Source organism: Pristiophorus japonicus, chromosome 12 (genome assembly GCF_044704955.1).
Source record: "Pristiophorus japonicus isolate sPriJap1 chromosome 12, sPriJap1.hap1, whole genome shotgun sequence".
Lineage (NCBI taxonomy): Eukaryota > Metazoa > Chordata > Chondrichthyes > Pristiophoridae > Pristiophorus > Pristiophorus japonicus.
Genome location: NC_091988.1, coordinates 108,133,219 through 108,147,855, shown reverse-complemented (window position 1 = coordinate 108,147,855; position 14,637 = coordinate 108,133,219). Strand labels below are relative to the sequence as shown.

The window sequence follows — 14,637 nt, the reverse complement described above, 5'->3', positions numbered from 1 at the left end:
GGCTGTGGTGGAGGGGTCAATTACGAGGGGGCTGAGTTTTAAGGTGGAAGGTTTAGAGGGGATTTGAGGGAAAGCTTCTTCACACAGAGGGTTGTGGGAGTCTGGAACTCACTGCCTGGAAGAGTGGTGGATTCAGAAACCCTCACTACATTTAACAGTTGCTTGGCTGGGCACTTGAAGTGTCATAACCTGCAGGTAATTGGGATTAGACAAATGATAACCTTTTGTTGGCCAGCGCAGATATAATGGTAAGTACTGCAGGGAATCGAATACGGCCAGGGTGATCTCCTGGACGAGTTTTGATTGCCTGGATGGGTCGGAGAGGAATTTTCCCAGATTTATTTTCCCCAATTGGCCTGGGTTTTTATCTGGTTTTTGCCTCTCCCAGGAGATCGCATGGCTCCGGTTGGGGTGGAGTGTAGAATGTTGCTGTGCAGTGGGTATCACAGTTATGTGGGGCAGACTGGTTGAGCTGGGTGCTCTTTACCTTTCCGCCATTATTTATTGTTCAGGTTTATATGTAACATTCAGGGCTGCTGACCGAGGGCCGTGTGGCTCTTTGTCGGCCAGCGCGGACACGATAGGCCGAAATGGCCTCCTTCTGCGCTGCAGATTTCTATGTTTCTACATTTCAATAAGATCACCTCTCATTCTTCTAAACTCTAATGAGTATAGGCCCAACCTGCTCAACCTTTCATTGAAAGATAACCCCTTCATCTCAGGAATCAACCGAGTGAACCTTCTGTGAACTGCCTCCAATGCAAGTATATCCCTCCTCAAATAAGGAGACAAAAACTGTACGCAGTACTCGAGGTGTCATCTCCCCCATACTCTGTACATTTGTAGCACAACTTCTCTGCTATTATACTCCATCCCCCTTGCAATAAAGGCCAACATTGCATTTGCCTTCCTGATTACTTCATGCACAAAGACCCCCAGGTCTCTCTGTACTGCAGCATTTTGTAAACTCTCTCCATTTAAATAATACATTTATTTTTTATTTTTCCCACCAAATGGACAACCTCACACTTTCCCACATTATACTTCATCTGCCAAATTTTTGCCCACTCACTTAGCCTGTCTATATCCCTTTGCAGATTCTTTATGACCTCACAATTTGCTTTCCCACCCATCTTTGTATCATCAGCAAACTTGGCTACATTACAATCGGTCCCTTCATCCAAGTCATTAATCTAGATTGTAAATAGATGAGGTCCCAGCATCAATCGCTGCGGCACCCCGCTAGTTACTGTTTGCCAACCGGAAAAAGACCCATTTATCCCGACTCTGTTTTCTGTTCGTTAGCCAATCCTCTATCCATGCTAATATATTGCTCCAACCCTGCAAACGTTTATCTTGTGCAGTAATCTTTTATGTGGCATCTCATTGAATGCCTTCTGGAAATCCAAATACACCACATCCACTGGTTCCCCCCTTATCCACCCTGCTCGTTACATCCTCAAAGAACACTAGCAAATTTGTCAAACATGACTTCCCCTTCATAAAACCATGCTGACTCTTGATTGAATCATGCTTTTCCAAATGTCCCACGACTATTTTCTTAATAATTTACTCCAGCATTTTCCCAATAACAGATGTTAGGCTAACTGGTCTATAGTTTCCTGCTTTCTGTCTCCCTCCTTTCTTAAATAGGGGCATTACATTTGTGGTTTTCCAATCTGCTGGGACCTCCCCAGAATCCAGGGAATTTTGGTAGATTACAACCAATGCATCCACAAAATCTGCAACCACTTCTTTTGAGGATGCAGGCCATCAGGTCCAGGGGACTTGTCTGCTTTTAGTCCCATTATTTTACTGAGTACTTTTTCTTTAGTGATAGTGAGCTTGCATCTTAGGGTCTTAAGAGAAGTAATGGCAGGGATAGTGAATGCATTGCTTTAATTTACCAAAATTCCCTGGATTCTGGGGAGGTCCCAGCAGATTGGAAAACTGCAAATGTAATGCCCCTATTTAAAAAAGGAAACAGACAAAAAGCAGGAAACTATAGACTAGTTAGCCTAGCATCTGTGGTTGGGAAGCAAGAGCAGCACATTTGGAAATGCAAAGATTTATTAAGGGGAAGTCACGTTTGACAAATTTGCTAGAATTCTCTGAGGATGTAACAATCAGCGTGGATAAAGGGGAACCAGTGGATGTGGTGTATTTGGACTTCCAGAAGGCATTTGACAAGGTGCCACGTAAAAGGTTACTGCACAAGATAAAAGTTCATGGGGTTGGGGGTAATATATTATCATGGATAGAGGATTGGCTAACTAACAGAGAGTCGGGATAAATGTTTCATTCTCGGGGTTGGCAATCAGTAACTAGTGGGGTGCCGCAGGGATCAGTGCTGGGACCCCAACTATTTACAATCTATATTAACGACTTGGATGAAGGGACTGAGTGTAACGCAGCCAAGTTTGCTGACGATACAAAGATGGGAGGAAAAGCAATGTGTGAGGACACAAAAAATCTGCAAAAGGACATAAACAGGCTAAGTGAGTGGGCAAAAATTTGGTAGTGTGAGATCATGCACGTTGACAGAAAAAAAATCAAACAGCAAGTTATTATTTAAATGGCGAAAAATTGGCTGCTGCTGCTCCCCCCTGATGGGTGGGTGGCTCTGCTGCACAGGAGGGCAGGAAAAAGAGTGGGAGAGCGATAGTGATAGGGGATTCGATTGTGAGGGGAATAGATAGGCGTTTCTGCGGCTACAGCCGAGATACCAGGATGGTATGTTGCCTCCCTGGTGCAAGGGTCAAGGATGTCTCGGAGCAGGTGCAGGACATTCTGAAAAGGGAGGGTGAACAGCCAGTTGTCTTACATAAGAACATAAGAATTAGGAACAGGAGTAGGCCATCTAGCCCCTCGAGCCTGCTCCGCCATTCAATAAGATCATGGCTGATCTGGCCGTGGACTCAGCTCCACTTACCCGCCCGCTCCCAATAACCCTTAATTCCCTTATTGGTTAAAAATCTATCTATCTGTGACTTGAATACATTCAATGAGCTAGCCTCAACTGCTTCCTTGGGCAAAGAATTCCACAGGTTCACAACCCTCTGGGAGAAGAAATTCCTTCTCAACTCAGTTTTAAATTGGCTACCCCGTATTTTGAGGCTGTGCCCCCTAGTTCTAGTCTCCCCGACCAGTGGAAACAACCTCTCCGCCTCCATCTTGTCTATCCCTTTCATTATTTTAAATGTTTCTATAAGATCACCCCTCACCCTTCTGAACTCCAACGAGTAAAGACCCAGTCTACTCAATCTATCATCATAAGGTAAACTCCTCATCTCCGGAGTCAGCCTAGTGAATCGTCTCTGTACCCCCTCCAAGGCTAGCATATGCTTCCTTAAGTAAGGTGACCAAAACTGCATGCAGTACTCCAGGTGCGTCCTTACCAATACCCTATACAGTTGCAGCAGGACCTCCCTGCTTTCGTACTCCATCCCTTTCGCAATGAAGGCCAACATTCCATTCACCTTCCTGATTACCTGCTGCACCTGCAAACTAACTTTTTGGGATTCATGCACAAGGACCCCCAGGTCCCTCTGCACCTCAGCATGTTGTAATTTCTCCCCAATCAAATAATATTCCCTTTTACTTTTTTTTTCCCAAGGTGGATGACCTCACACTTTCCGACATTGTATTCCATCTGCCAAACCTTAGCCCATTCGCTGAACCTTTCTAAATCTCTTTGCAGCCTCTCTGTGTCCTCTACACAAAGCACTTTCCCACAATCTTTGTGTCATCTGCAAATTTTGTTACACTACACTCTGTCCCCTCTTCTAGGTCATCTATGTATATTGTAAACAGTTGTGGTCCCAGCATCGATCCCTGTGGCACAACACTAACCACCGATTGCCAACCCGAAAAAGACCCATTTATCCCGACTCTCTGCTTTCTGTTCGCCAGCCAATTCTCTATCCATGCTAATACATTTCCTCTGACTCCGCGTACCTCTATCTTCTGCAGTAACCTTTTGTGTGGCACCTTATCGAATGCCTTTTGGAAATCTAAATACACCACATCCATCGGTACACCTCTATCCACCATGCTTGTTATATCCTCAAAGAATTCCAGTAAGTTAGTTAAACATGATTTCCCCTTCATGAATCCATGCTGCGTCTGCTTGATTGCACTATTCCTATCTAGATGTCCTGCTATTTCTTCCTTAATGATAGTTTCAAGCATTTTCCCCACTACAGATGTTAAACTAACCGGCCTATAGTTACCTACCTTTTGCCTGCCCCCTTTTTTAAACAGAGGCGTTACATTAGCTGCTTTCCAATCCGCTGGTACCTCCCCAGAGTCCAGAGAATTTTGGTAGATTATAACGAATGCATCTGCTATAACTTCCGCCATCTCTTTTAATACCCTGGGATGCATTTCATCAGGACCAGGGGACTTGTCTACCTTGAGTCCCATTACCCTGTCCAGCACTACCCCCCTAGTAATAGTGATTGTCTCAAGGTCCTCCCTTCCCACATTCCGATGACCAGCAATTTTTGGCATGGTTTTTGTGTCTTCCACTGTGAAGACCGAAGCAAAATAATTGTTTAAAGTCTCAGCCATTTCCACATTTCTCATTATTAAATCCCCCTTCTCATCTTCTAAGGGACCAACATTTACTTTAGTCACTCTTTTCCATTTTATATATCTGTAAAAGCTTTTACTGTTTTTATGTTTTGCGCAAGTTTACTTTCGTAATCTATCTTTCCTTTCTTTATTGCATTTTTAGTCATTCTTTGCTGTTGTTTAAAATTTTTCCAATCTTCTAGTTTCCCACTAACCTTGGCCACCTTATACGCATTGGTCTTTGATTTAGAAACATAGAAACATAGAAACATAGAAACATAGAAACATAGAAACATAGAAAATAGGTGCAGGAGTAGGCCATTCGGCCCTTCTAGCCTGCACCGCCATTCAATGAGTTCATGGCTGAACATTCAACTTCAGTACCCCATTCCTGCTTTCTTGCCATACCCCTTGATCCCCCTAGCAGTAAGGACCTCATCTAACTCCTTTTTGAATATATTTAGTGAATTGGCCTCAACAACTTTCTGTGGTAGAGAATTCCACAGGTTCACCACTCTCTGGGTGAAGAAGTTCCTCCGCATCTCGGTCCTAAATGGCTTACCCCTTATCCTTAGACTGTGACCCCTGGTTCTGGACTTCCCCAACATTGGGAACATTCTTCCTGCATCTAACCTGTCTAACCCCGTCAGAATTTTATATGTTTCTATGAGGTCCCCTCTCATTCTTCTGAACTCCAGTGAATACAAGCCCAGTTGATCCAGTCTTTCTTGATAGGTCAGTCCCGCCATCCCGGGAATCAGTCTGGTGAACCTTCGCTGCACTCCCTCAATAGCAAGAATGTCCTTCCTCAGGTTAGGAGACCAAAACTGTACACAATACTCCAGGTGTGGCCTCACCAATGCCCTGTACAACTGTAGCAACACCTCCCTGCCCCTGTACTCAAATCCCCTTGCTATGAAGGCCAACATGCCATTTGCTTTCTTAACCGCCTGCTGCACCTGCATGCCAACCTTCAATGACTGATGTACCATGACACCCAGGTCTCTTTGCACCTCCCCTTTTCCTAATCTGTCACCATTCAGATAATAGTCTGTCTCTCTGTTTTTACCACCAAAGTGGATAACCTCACATTTATCCACATTATACTTCATCTGCCATGCATTTGCCCACTCACCTAAGCTATCCAAGTCGCTCTGCAGCCTCACAGCATCCTCCTCGCAGCTCACACTGCCACCCAACTTAGTGTCATCCGCAAATTTGGAGATACTACATTTAATCCCCTCATCTAAATCATTAATGTACAGTGTAAACAGCTGGGGCCCCAGCACAGAACCTTGCGGTACCCCACTAGTCACTGCCTGCCATTCTGAAAAGTACCCATTTACTCCTACTCTTTGCTTCCTGTCTGACAACCAGTTCTCAATCCATGTCAGTACACTACCCCCAATCCCATGTGCTCTAACTTTGCACATCAATCTCTTGTGTGGGACCTTGTCGAACGCCTTCTGAAAGTCCAAATATACCACATCAACTGGTTCTCCCTTATCCACTCTACTGGAAACATCCTCAAAAAATTCCAGAAGATTTGTCAAGCATGATTTCCCTTTCACAAATCCATGCTGACTTGGACCTATCATGTCACCTCTTTCCAAATGCACTGCTATGACATCCTTAATAATTGATTCCATCATTTTACCCACTACCGATGTCAGGCTGACCGGTCTATAATTCCCTGTTTTCTCTCTCCCTCCTTTTTTAAAAAGTGGGGTTACATTGGCTACCCTCCACTCCATAGGAACTGATCCAGAGTCAATGGAATGTTGGAAAATGACTGTCAACGCATCCACTATTTCCAAGGCCACCTCCTTAAGTACTCTGGGATGCAGTCCATCAGGCCCTGGGGATTTATCGGCCTTCAATCCCATCAATTTCCCCAACACAATTTCCCGGCTAATAAGGATTTCCCTCAGTTCCTCCTCCTTACTAGACCCCCCGACCCCTTTTATAACCGGAAGGTTGTTCGTGTCCTCCTTCGTGAATACCGAACCAAAGTACTTGTTCAATTGGTCCGCCATTTCTTTGTTCCCCGTTATGACTTCCCCTGATTCTGACTGCAGGGGACCTACATTTGTCTTTACTAACCTTTTTCTCTTTACATATCTATAGAAACTTTTGCAATCCGTCTTAATGTTCCCTGCAAGCTTCTTCTCATACTCCATTTTCCCTGCCCTAATCAAACCCTTTGTCCTCCTCTGCTGAGTTCTAAATTTCTCCCAGTCCCCAGGTTCGCTGCTATTTCTGGCCAATTTGTATGCCACTTCCTTGGCTTTAATACTATCCCTGATTTCCCTTGATAGCCACGGTTGAGCCACCTTCCCTTTTTTATTTCTATGCCAGACAGGAATGTACAATTGTTGTAGTTCATCCATGCGGTCTCTAAATGTCTGCCATTGCCCATCCACAGTCAACCCCTTAAGTATCATTCGCCAATCCATCTCAGCCAATTCACGCCTCATACCTTCAAAGTTAGCCTTCTTTAAGTTCTGGACCATGGTCTCTGAATTAACTGTTTCATTCTCCATCCTAATGCAGAATTCCACCATATTATGGTCACTCTTACCCAAGGGGCCTCGCACAACGAGATTGCTAATTAATCCTTTCTCATTACATAACACCCAGTCTAAGATGGCCTCCCCCCTAGTTGGTTCCTCGACATATTGGTCTAAAAAACCATCCCTTATGCACTCCAGAAAATCCTCCTCCACCGTATTGCTTCCAGTTTGGTTAGCCCAATCTATGTGCATATTAAAGTCACCCATTATAACTGCTGCACCTTTATTGCACGCACCCCTAATTTCCTGTTTGATGCCCTCCCCAACATCACTACTACTGTTTAGAGGTCTGTACACAACTCCCACTAACGTTTTTTGCCCTTTGGTGTTCTGCAGCTCTACCCATATAGATTCCACATCATCCAAGCTAATGTCCTTCCTAACTATTGCCTTAATCTCCTCCTTAACCAGCAATGCTACCCCACCTCCTTTTCCTTTTATTCTATCCTTCCTGAATGTTGATACTCTCCTTTATTTCCTTGGTTATCCACAGCTGGTTATCCCTTCTCTGACCACCCTTCTTTTTCACTGGAATATATTTTTGTTACGCACTATGAAAGAGCTCCTTAAAAGTCCTCCACTGTTCCTCAATTGTGCCACCGTTTAGTCTGTGTTTCCAGTCTACTTTAGCCAACTCTGCCCTCATCCCACTGTAGTCCCCTTTGTTTAAGAATAGTACACTCATTTCTGACTCAACTTCCTCACCCTCAATCTGTATTACAAATTCAACCATACTGTGATCACTCATTCCGAGAGGATCTTTTACTAGGAGAGAGGATCTTTTACTAGGAGAGTAGAAGATCTTGATGCATAGAGGTACCAACAATATAGGTAAAAAACGGGATGAGGAACGAATTTAGAGACCTAGCAGCTAAATTAAAAAGTAGGACCTCAAAAGTAGTAATCTCAGGATTGCTCCCAATGCCACGTGCTAGTCAGAGCAGGAATCGCAGGATTGCTCAGATGAATACATGGCTTGAGGAGTGGTGCAAAAGGGAGGGATTCAAATTCCTGGGACATTGGAATCGGTTCTGGGGGAGGTGGGACCAGTTCAAATCGGACGGTCTGCACCTGGGCAGGACCGGAACCAATGTCCTAGGGGGGCTGTTGGGGAGGAGCTAAACTGATATGGCAGGGGGATGGGAACCTATGCAGGGAGACAGAGGGAAATAAAATGGAGGCAGGAGCAAAAGATAGAAAGGAGAATAGTAAAATTGGAGGGCAGAGAAAACCAAGGCAAAAAACAAAAAGGGCCACATTACAGCAAAATTCTACAGGGGCAAAGTGTGTTAAAAAGACAAGCCTGAAGGCTCTGTGCCTCAATGCGAGGAGTATTCGGAATAAGGTGGAAGAATTAACTGCGCAGATAGCAGTTAATGGATATGATGTAATTGGCATCATGGAGACATGGCTCCAGGGTGACCAAGGCTGGGAACTCAACATCCAGGGGTATTCAACATTTAGGAAGGATAGACAGAGAGGAAAAGGAGGCAGGGTGGCGTTGCTGGTTAGAGAGGAAATTAATGCAATAGGAAGGAGAGACATTAGCCTGGATGATATGGAATTGGTATGGGGGGAGCTATGGAATGCCAATGGGCAGAAAACGCTAGTGGGAGTTGTATACAGACCACCAATTATTAGTAGTGAGGTTGGGGACAGCATCAAACAAGAAATAAGGGATGTGTGCAATAAAGGTACAAGAGTTATCATGGGCAACTTTAATCTACATATCGACTGGGCTAACCAAACTGGTAGCAATGAGGTGGAAGAGGATTTCCTGGAGTGTATTAGGGATGGTTTTCTAGACCAGTATGTCGAGGAACCAACTAGAGGACTGGTCATCCTAGACTGGGTGATGTGTAACGAGAAGGGACTAATTAGCAATCTTGTTGTGCGAGGCCCTTTGGGGAAGTGTGACCATAAAATGGTTGAATTCTTTATTAAGATGGAGAGTGACACCGTTAATTCAGAAACTAGGGTCCTGAACTTAAGGAAAGGTAACTTCAACGGTATGAGGTGTGAATCGGCAAGAATAGACTGGCAAAGGACACTTAAAGGGTTGAAGGTGGATAAGCAATGGCAAACATTTAAAGATCACATGGATGAACTTCAGCAATTGTACATCCCTGTCTGGAGTAAAAATAAAACGGGGAAGGTGGCTCAACTGTGGCTAACAAGGGAAATTAAGGATGGTGTTAAAACCAAGGAAGAGGCATATAAATTGGCGAAAAAAGCAACAAACCTGAGGACTGGGAGAAATTTAGAATTCAACAGAAGAGGACTAAGGGTTTAATTAAGAGAGGAAAAATAGAGGAAGCTTGCAGGGAACATAAAAACTGACTGCAAAAGCTTCTATAAACATGTGAAGAGAAAAAGATTAGTGAAGACAAACGTAGGTCCCTTGCAATCGGATTCAGGTGAATTTATAATGGGAAACAAAGAAATGGCAGACCAATTGAACAAATACTTTGGTTCTGTCTTCACGAAGGAAGACACAAATGACCTTCCAATGTACTAGGGGTCAATGGGTCTAGTGAGAAGGAGGAACTGAAGGATATCGTTATTAGGCGGGAAATTGTGTTTGGGAAATTGATGGGATTGAAGGCCGATAAATCCCTGGGGCATGATCGTCTGCATCCCAGAGTACTTAAGGAAGTGGCCCTAGAAATAGTGGATGCATTGGTGGTCATTTTCCAACAGTCTATCGACTCTGGATCAGTTCCTATGGACTGAAGGGTAGCTAATGTAACACCACTTTTTTAAAAAGGAGGGAGAGAGAAAACGGGTAATTATAGACCGGTTAGCCTGACATCAGTAGTGGGGGAAATGTTGGAATCAATCATTAAGGACAAAATAGCAGCTCATTTGGAAAGCAGTGACAGGATCGGTCCAAGTCAGCATGGATTTATGAAGGGGAAATCATGCTTGACAAATCTTCTGGAATTTTTTGAGGATGTAACTAGCAGAGTTGACAAGGGAGAACCAGTGGATGTGGTGTATTTGGACTTTCAAAAAGCTTTTGACAAGATCCCGCACAAGAGATTGGTGTGCAAAATCAAAGCACATGGTATTGGGGGTAATGTACTGACGTGGATAGAGAACTGGTTGGCAGACAGGAAGGATAAACGGGTCCTTTTCAGAATGGCAAGCAGTGACTAGTGGGGTGCCACAGGGCTCAGTGTTGGTACCCCAGCTCTTTACAATATACATTAATGATTTAGATGAAGGAATTGAGTGTAATATGTCTAAGTTTGCAGATGACACTAAACTGGGTGGCGGTGTGAGCTGTGAGGAGGATGCCAAGAGGCTACAGGGTGAATTGGACAGGTTAGGTGAGTGGGCAAATGCATGGCAGATGCAGTATAATGTGGATAAATGTGAGGTTATCCACTTTGGGGGCAAAAACACGAAGGCAAATATTATCTGAATGGCGGCAGATTAGAAAAAGGGGAGGTGCAACGAGACCTGGGTGTCATGGTACATCAGTCATTGAAAGTTGGCATGCAGGTAGTGAAGAAGGCAAATGGTATGTTGGCCTTCATAGCTAGGAGATTTGAGTATAGGAGCAGGGAGGTCTGACTGCAATTGTACAGGGCCTTGGTGAGGCCTCATCTGGAATATTGTGTTCAGTTTTGGTCTCCTAATCTGAGGAAGAACGTTCTTGCTATTCAGGGAGTGCAGCAAAGGTTCACCAGACTGATTCCAGGGATGGCTGGACTGACATATGAGGAGAGACTGGATCAACTGGGCTTTTATACATTGGAGTTTAGCAGGATGAGAGGGGTTCTCATAGAAACATATAAGATTCTGATGGGACTGGACAGGTTAGATGCGGGAAGAATGTTCCCGATTTGCCTTCTTCTCCGCCTGCTGTACCTGTATATCAACTTTCTTTGACTTATGTACCATGACACCCAGGTCTCGCTGCACGTCCCCCTTTCCTAATCTGCCACCATTCAGATAATATTCTGTCTTTGTGTTTTTGTCCCCAAAGTGGATAACCTCACATTTATCCACATTATACTGCATCTGCCATACATTTGCCCACTCACCTAACCTGTCCAGGTTACCCTGCAGCCTCTTAGCGCCCCCGTTTACTTTAGCTACGCTCTTTTTTTATATACCTGTAGAAACTCTCACTGTCTGTTTTTATATTTCTGGCTAGTTTACTCTCATAATCCATCTTCTCCCTATTACTTTTTTTAGTCCTTCTTTGCTGGTTATTAAAAATTTCCCAATCCTCTGGTCTACCGCTAATCTTGGCTACATTGTATGCCATTGTTTTCAATTTGATACTATCCTTTACTTCCTTAGTTAACCACAGATAGTTCTCTCAACCCACAGTCGCCGACACCAATCTCCTCCTGTCTAATATAAACCCACCCCACAGTCACTGACACCAATCTCCTCCTGTCTGATATAAACCCACCCCACAGTCACTGACACCAATCCTCGCCTGTCTGATATAAACCCACCCCACAGGCCCAGAAAGATTAACCTCAGCCGGTTACTGGGACTGGACTCCATTCCTGTGCCGAGGGGATTGCTGTACCCGACGGGAGGGCCAACATTTGGGGACACTGATTCCTCACCAATTCCCATTCCTCTTTCTGGGGGATAATGGAGGGGCCACTGAGTATAATGTGCAAATCAGTAAGAATTGTCAGCGAGGATTAATCAGCACTTTCTCATTGGAGACGTTAATCAGTGAAACCTTTCAGACACTGAATTGTGGATTTTGTACCAAAGATCAATTTAGGATTGAAGTAAAAGTTCATCATTTTATTGTAAAATAATTTGCGACGAGAGTTCCTAAGTTAAGGGGAAAGATCACAGACAGCGGTTCATAAAGGGACACTGCAGCCCCGACAACACGATAAGCTACATATCCAGAATATTAAACTGCAGTCCAGTTATAGGGTTATCATCAACAGAAACAAACCCGACTGTCAGAGTGAACATGGTTCAGTCCTGGATGTGATTAACAGCAGCAATAACAGCAGAATCCAACCCCTTCAGTCACTTGTGAACTCGCTGGTGTGTCAGCAGGTTGGATGACTGAGTGAATCCCTTCCCACACACAGAGCAGGTGAATGGCCTCTCCCCAGTGTGAACTCGCTGGTGTCTCAGAAGGCCAGATGACTGAGTGAATCTCTTCCCACATACGGAGCAGGTGAACGGCCTCTCCCCAGTGTGAACTCGCTGGTGAGTCAGCAGGGTGGATGACTGATTGAATCCTTTCCCACACTCGGAGCAGGTGAATGGCCTCTTTCCAGTGTGAATGCAATGGTGTGTCAGCAAGTTGGATTGCACAGTGAATCCCTTCTTACACCGAGAGCAAGTGAACGGCCTCTCCTCAGTGTGAACTCGCTGGTGTCTCAGAAGGTTGGATGACTGATTGAATCCCTTCCCACACTCGGAGCAGGTGAACGGCCTCTCCCCGGTATGACTGCGTCGATGAGTTTCCAGTTTGGATGGATAATTGAATCCCTTCCCACAGTCCCCACATTCCCACGGTTTCTCCATGGTGCGGGTGTCCTTGTGTCTCTCCAGGTTGGATGATCAGTTGAAGCCTCGTCCACACACACAACACGTGTACGGTTTCTCCCCACTGTGAATGGTGATGTTTTCAGACTGTGTAACTGGTTAAAGCTCTTTCCACAGTCAGTGCACTGGAACACTCTCACTCGGGTGTGTGTGTCTCGGGCCTTCTCCAGTCACACTGATGTTTGAAATCTTTCCCCACAGACCGAACAGACAAACATTTCTCCTTCCACACTGAAAGGCCGCTGATATTCAGGACCTAATGTGTCACTTGACTGTCAAAACTTGATGTGATCTTTGGTTTGAGTTTCCCTTCTAATACCCTGTAAAATTAATTTGCAAAAGTCATCACTGCAGCTACAGCAAAGAAATTCAAAACAGACTTTCTAGTTTCTCGGGAACATTCTTTCCTCTCATTCCCCCAAAGCTGTAAATCCCCCTCCCCCCACACACACTCTTCCCCTCCCCCCTGACACACCCCAACAGACTCTCCCCCTCCCCCCCCCACACTCTCTCCCCCTCCCCCCCCACACTCTCTCCCCCTCCCCCCCCACACTCTCTCCCCCTCCCCCCCCACACTCTCTTCCCCTTCCCCCCCCCACACTCTCTTCCCCTTCCCCCCCCACACTCTCTCCCCCTCCCCCCCCCACACTCTCTCCCCCTCCCCCCCCACACTCTCTCCCCCTCCCCCCCCCCACTCTCTCCCCCTCCCCCCCCCCACTCTCTCTCCCCCTCCCCCCCCCACACTCTCTCTCCCCCTCCCCCCCCACACTCTCTCCCCCTCCCCCCCCACACTCTCTCTCCCCCTCCCCCCCCACACTCTCTCCCCCTCCACACTCTCTCTCCCCCTCCCCCCCACACTCTCTCCCCCTCCCCCCCCACACTCTCTCCCCCTCCCCCCCCACACTCTCTCCCCCTCCCCCCCCACACACACACTCTCCCCCTCCCCCCCCACACACACTCTCCCCTCCCCCCACTCACCACTCTCCCCCTCCCCCCCCCCACACCACTCTCCCCTCCCCCCCCACATCACTCTCCCCCTCCCCCCCCACACCACTCTCCCTCCCCCCACACTCTCTCCCCCTCCCCCCCCCACACTCTCTCCTCTCCTCCCCTCCCCCCCCACACCACTCTCCCCCTACACCACTCTCCCCCTCCCCCCCACCACTCTCCCCCGACACCACTCTCCCCCTCCCCCCACCACTCTCCCCCTCCGCCCCCCCACACTCTCCCCCTCCCCCCCCACACTCTCCCCTCCCCCTCCCCTCCCCACACACACACACACACTCTTCCCCCCCTCCCTGTTTCACACACTCTCCCCTCCCCATCCCACTCTCCCACCCTCTCTGTGCTGAAATCTAAACCCATCACACTAGCTCCAACAGTTTGTTCTCCACTCCTAGTTTTCACCCCTGAGTTCAGTTTTATATTCACTGGTTTCCCTCCTCTGAAATACAGAAATTTACAGCGCAGGAGGCCATTTCGGCCCATCGTGTCCGCGCCGGCCGACAAAGAGCTGCACGGCCCTTGGTAAGCAGCCCTAAAGGTTACATATAAACCTATGAACAATGACGGTAAGGCAAAGAGCACCCAGCCCAACCAGTCCGCCTCACCACAACTGCAACACCCCTTATACTGAAACATTCTGCACTCCACCCCAACCGGACCCATGCGATCTCCTGGGAGAGGCAAAAACCAGATAAAAACCCAGGCCAATTGTGGAAAAAAAATCTGGGAAAATTCCTCTCCGACCCATCCAGGCAATCGAAACTAGTCCAGGAGATCACCCTGGCCGTATTCTATTCCCTGCAGTACTTACCATTATATCTACTCCGTCCAACAAAAAGTTATCCCGTCTAATCCCAATTACCAGCTCTAGGTCTGTAACCCTGCAGGTTATGGCACTTCAAGTGCTCATCCAACCATCTCTTAAAAGTGGTAAGGG

At 46.4% G+C, this 14,637-nt stretch overlaps 1 pseudogene; it reads right to left on the bottom strand.

Moving 5' to 3' along the window:
• Positions 1-11,915: 11,915 nt before the first annotated feature.
• Positions 11,916-14,637, bottom strand: part of LOC139277418 (zinc finger protein 271-like) — an 84,813-nt pseudogene continuing 82,091 nt past the window's right edge.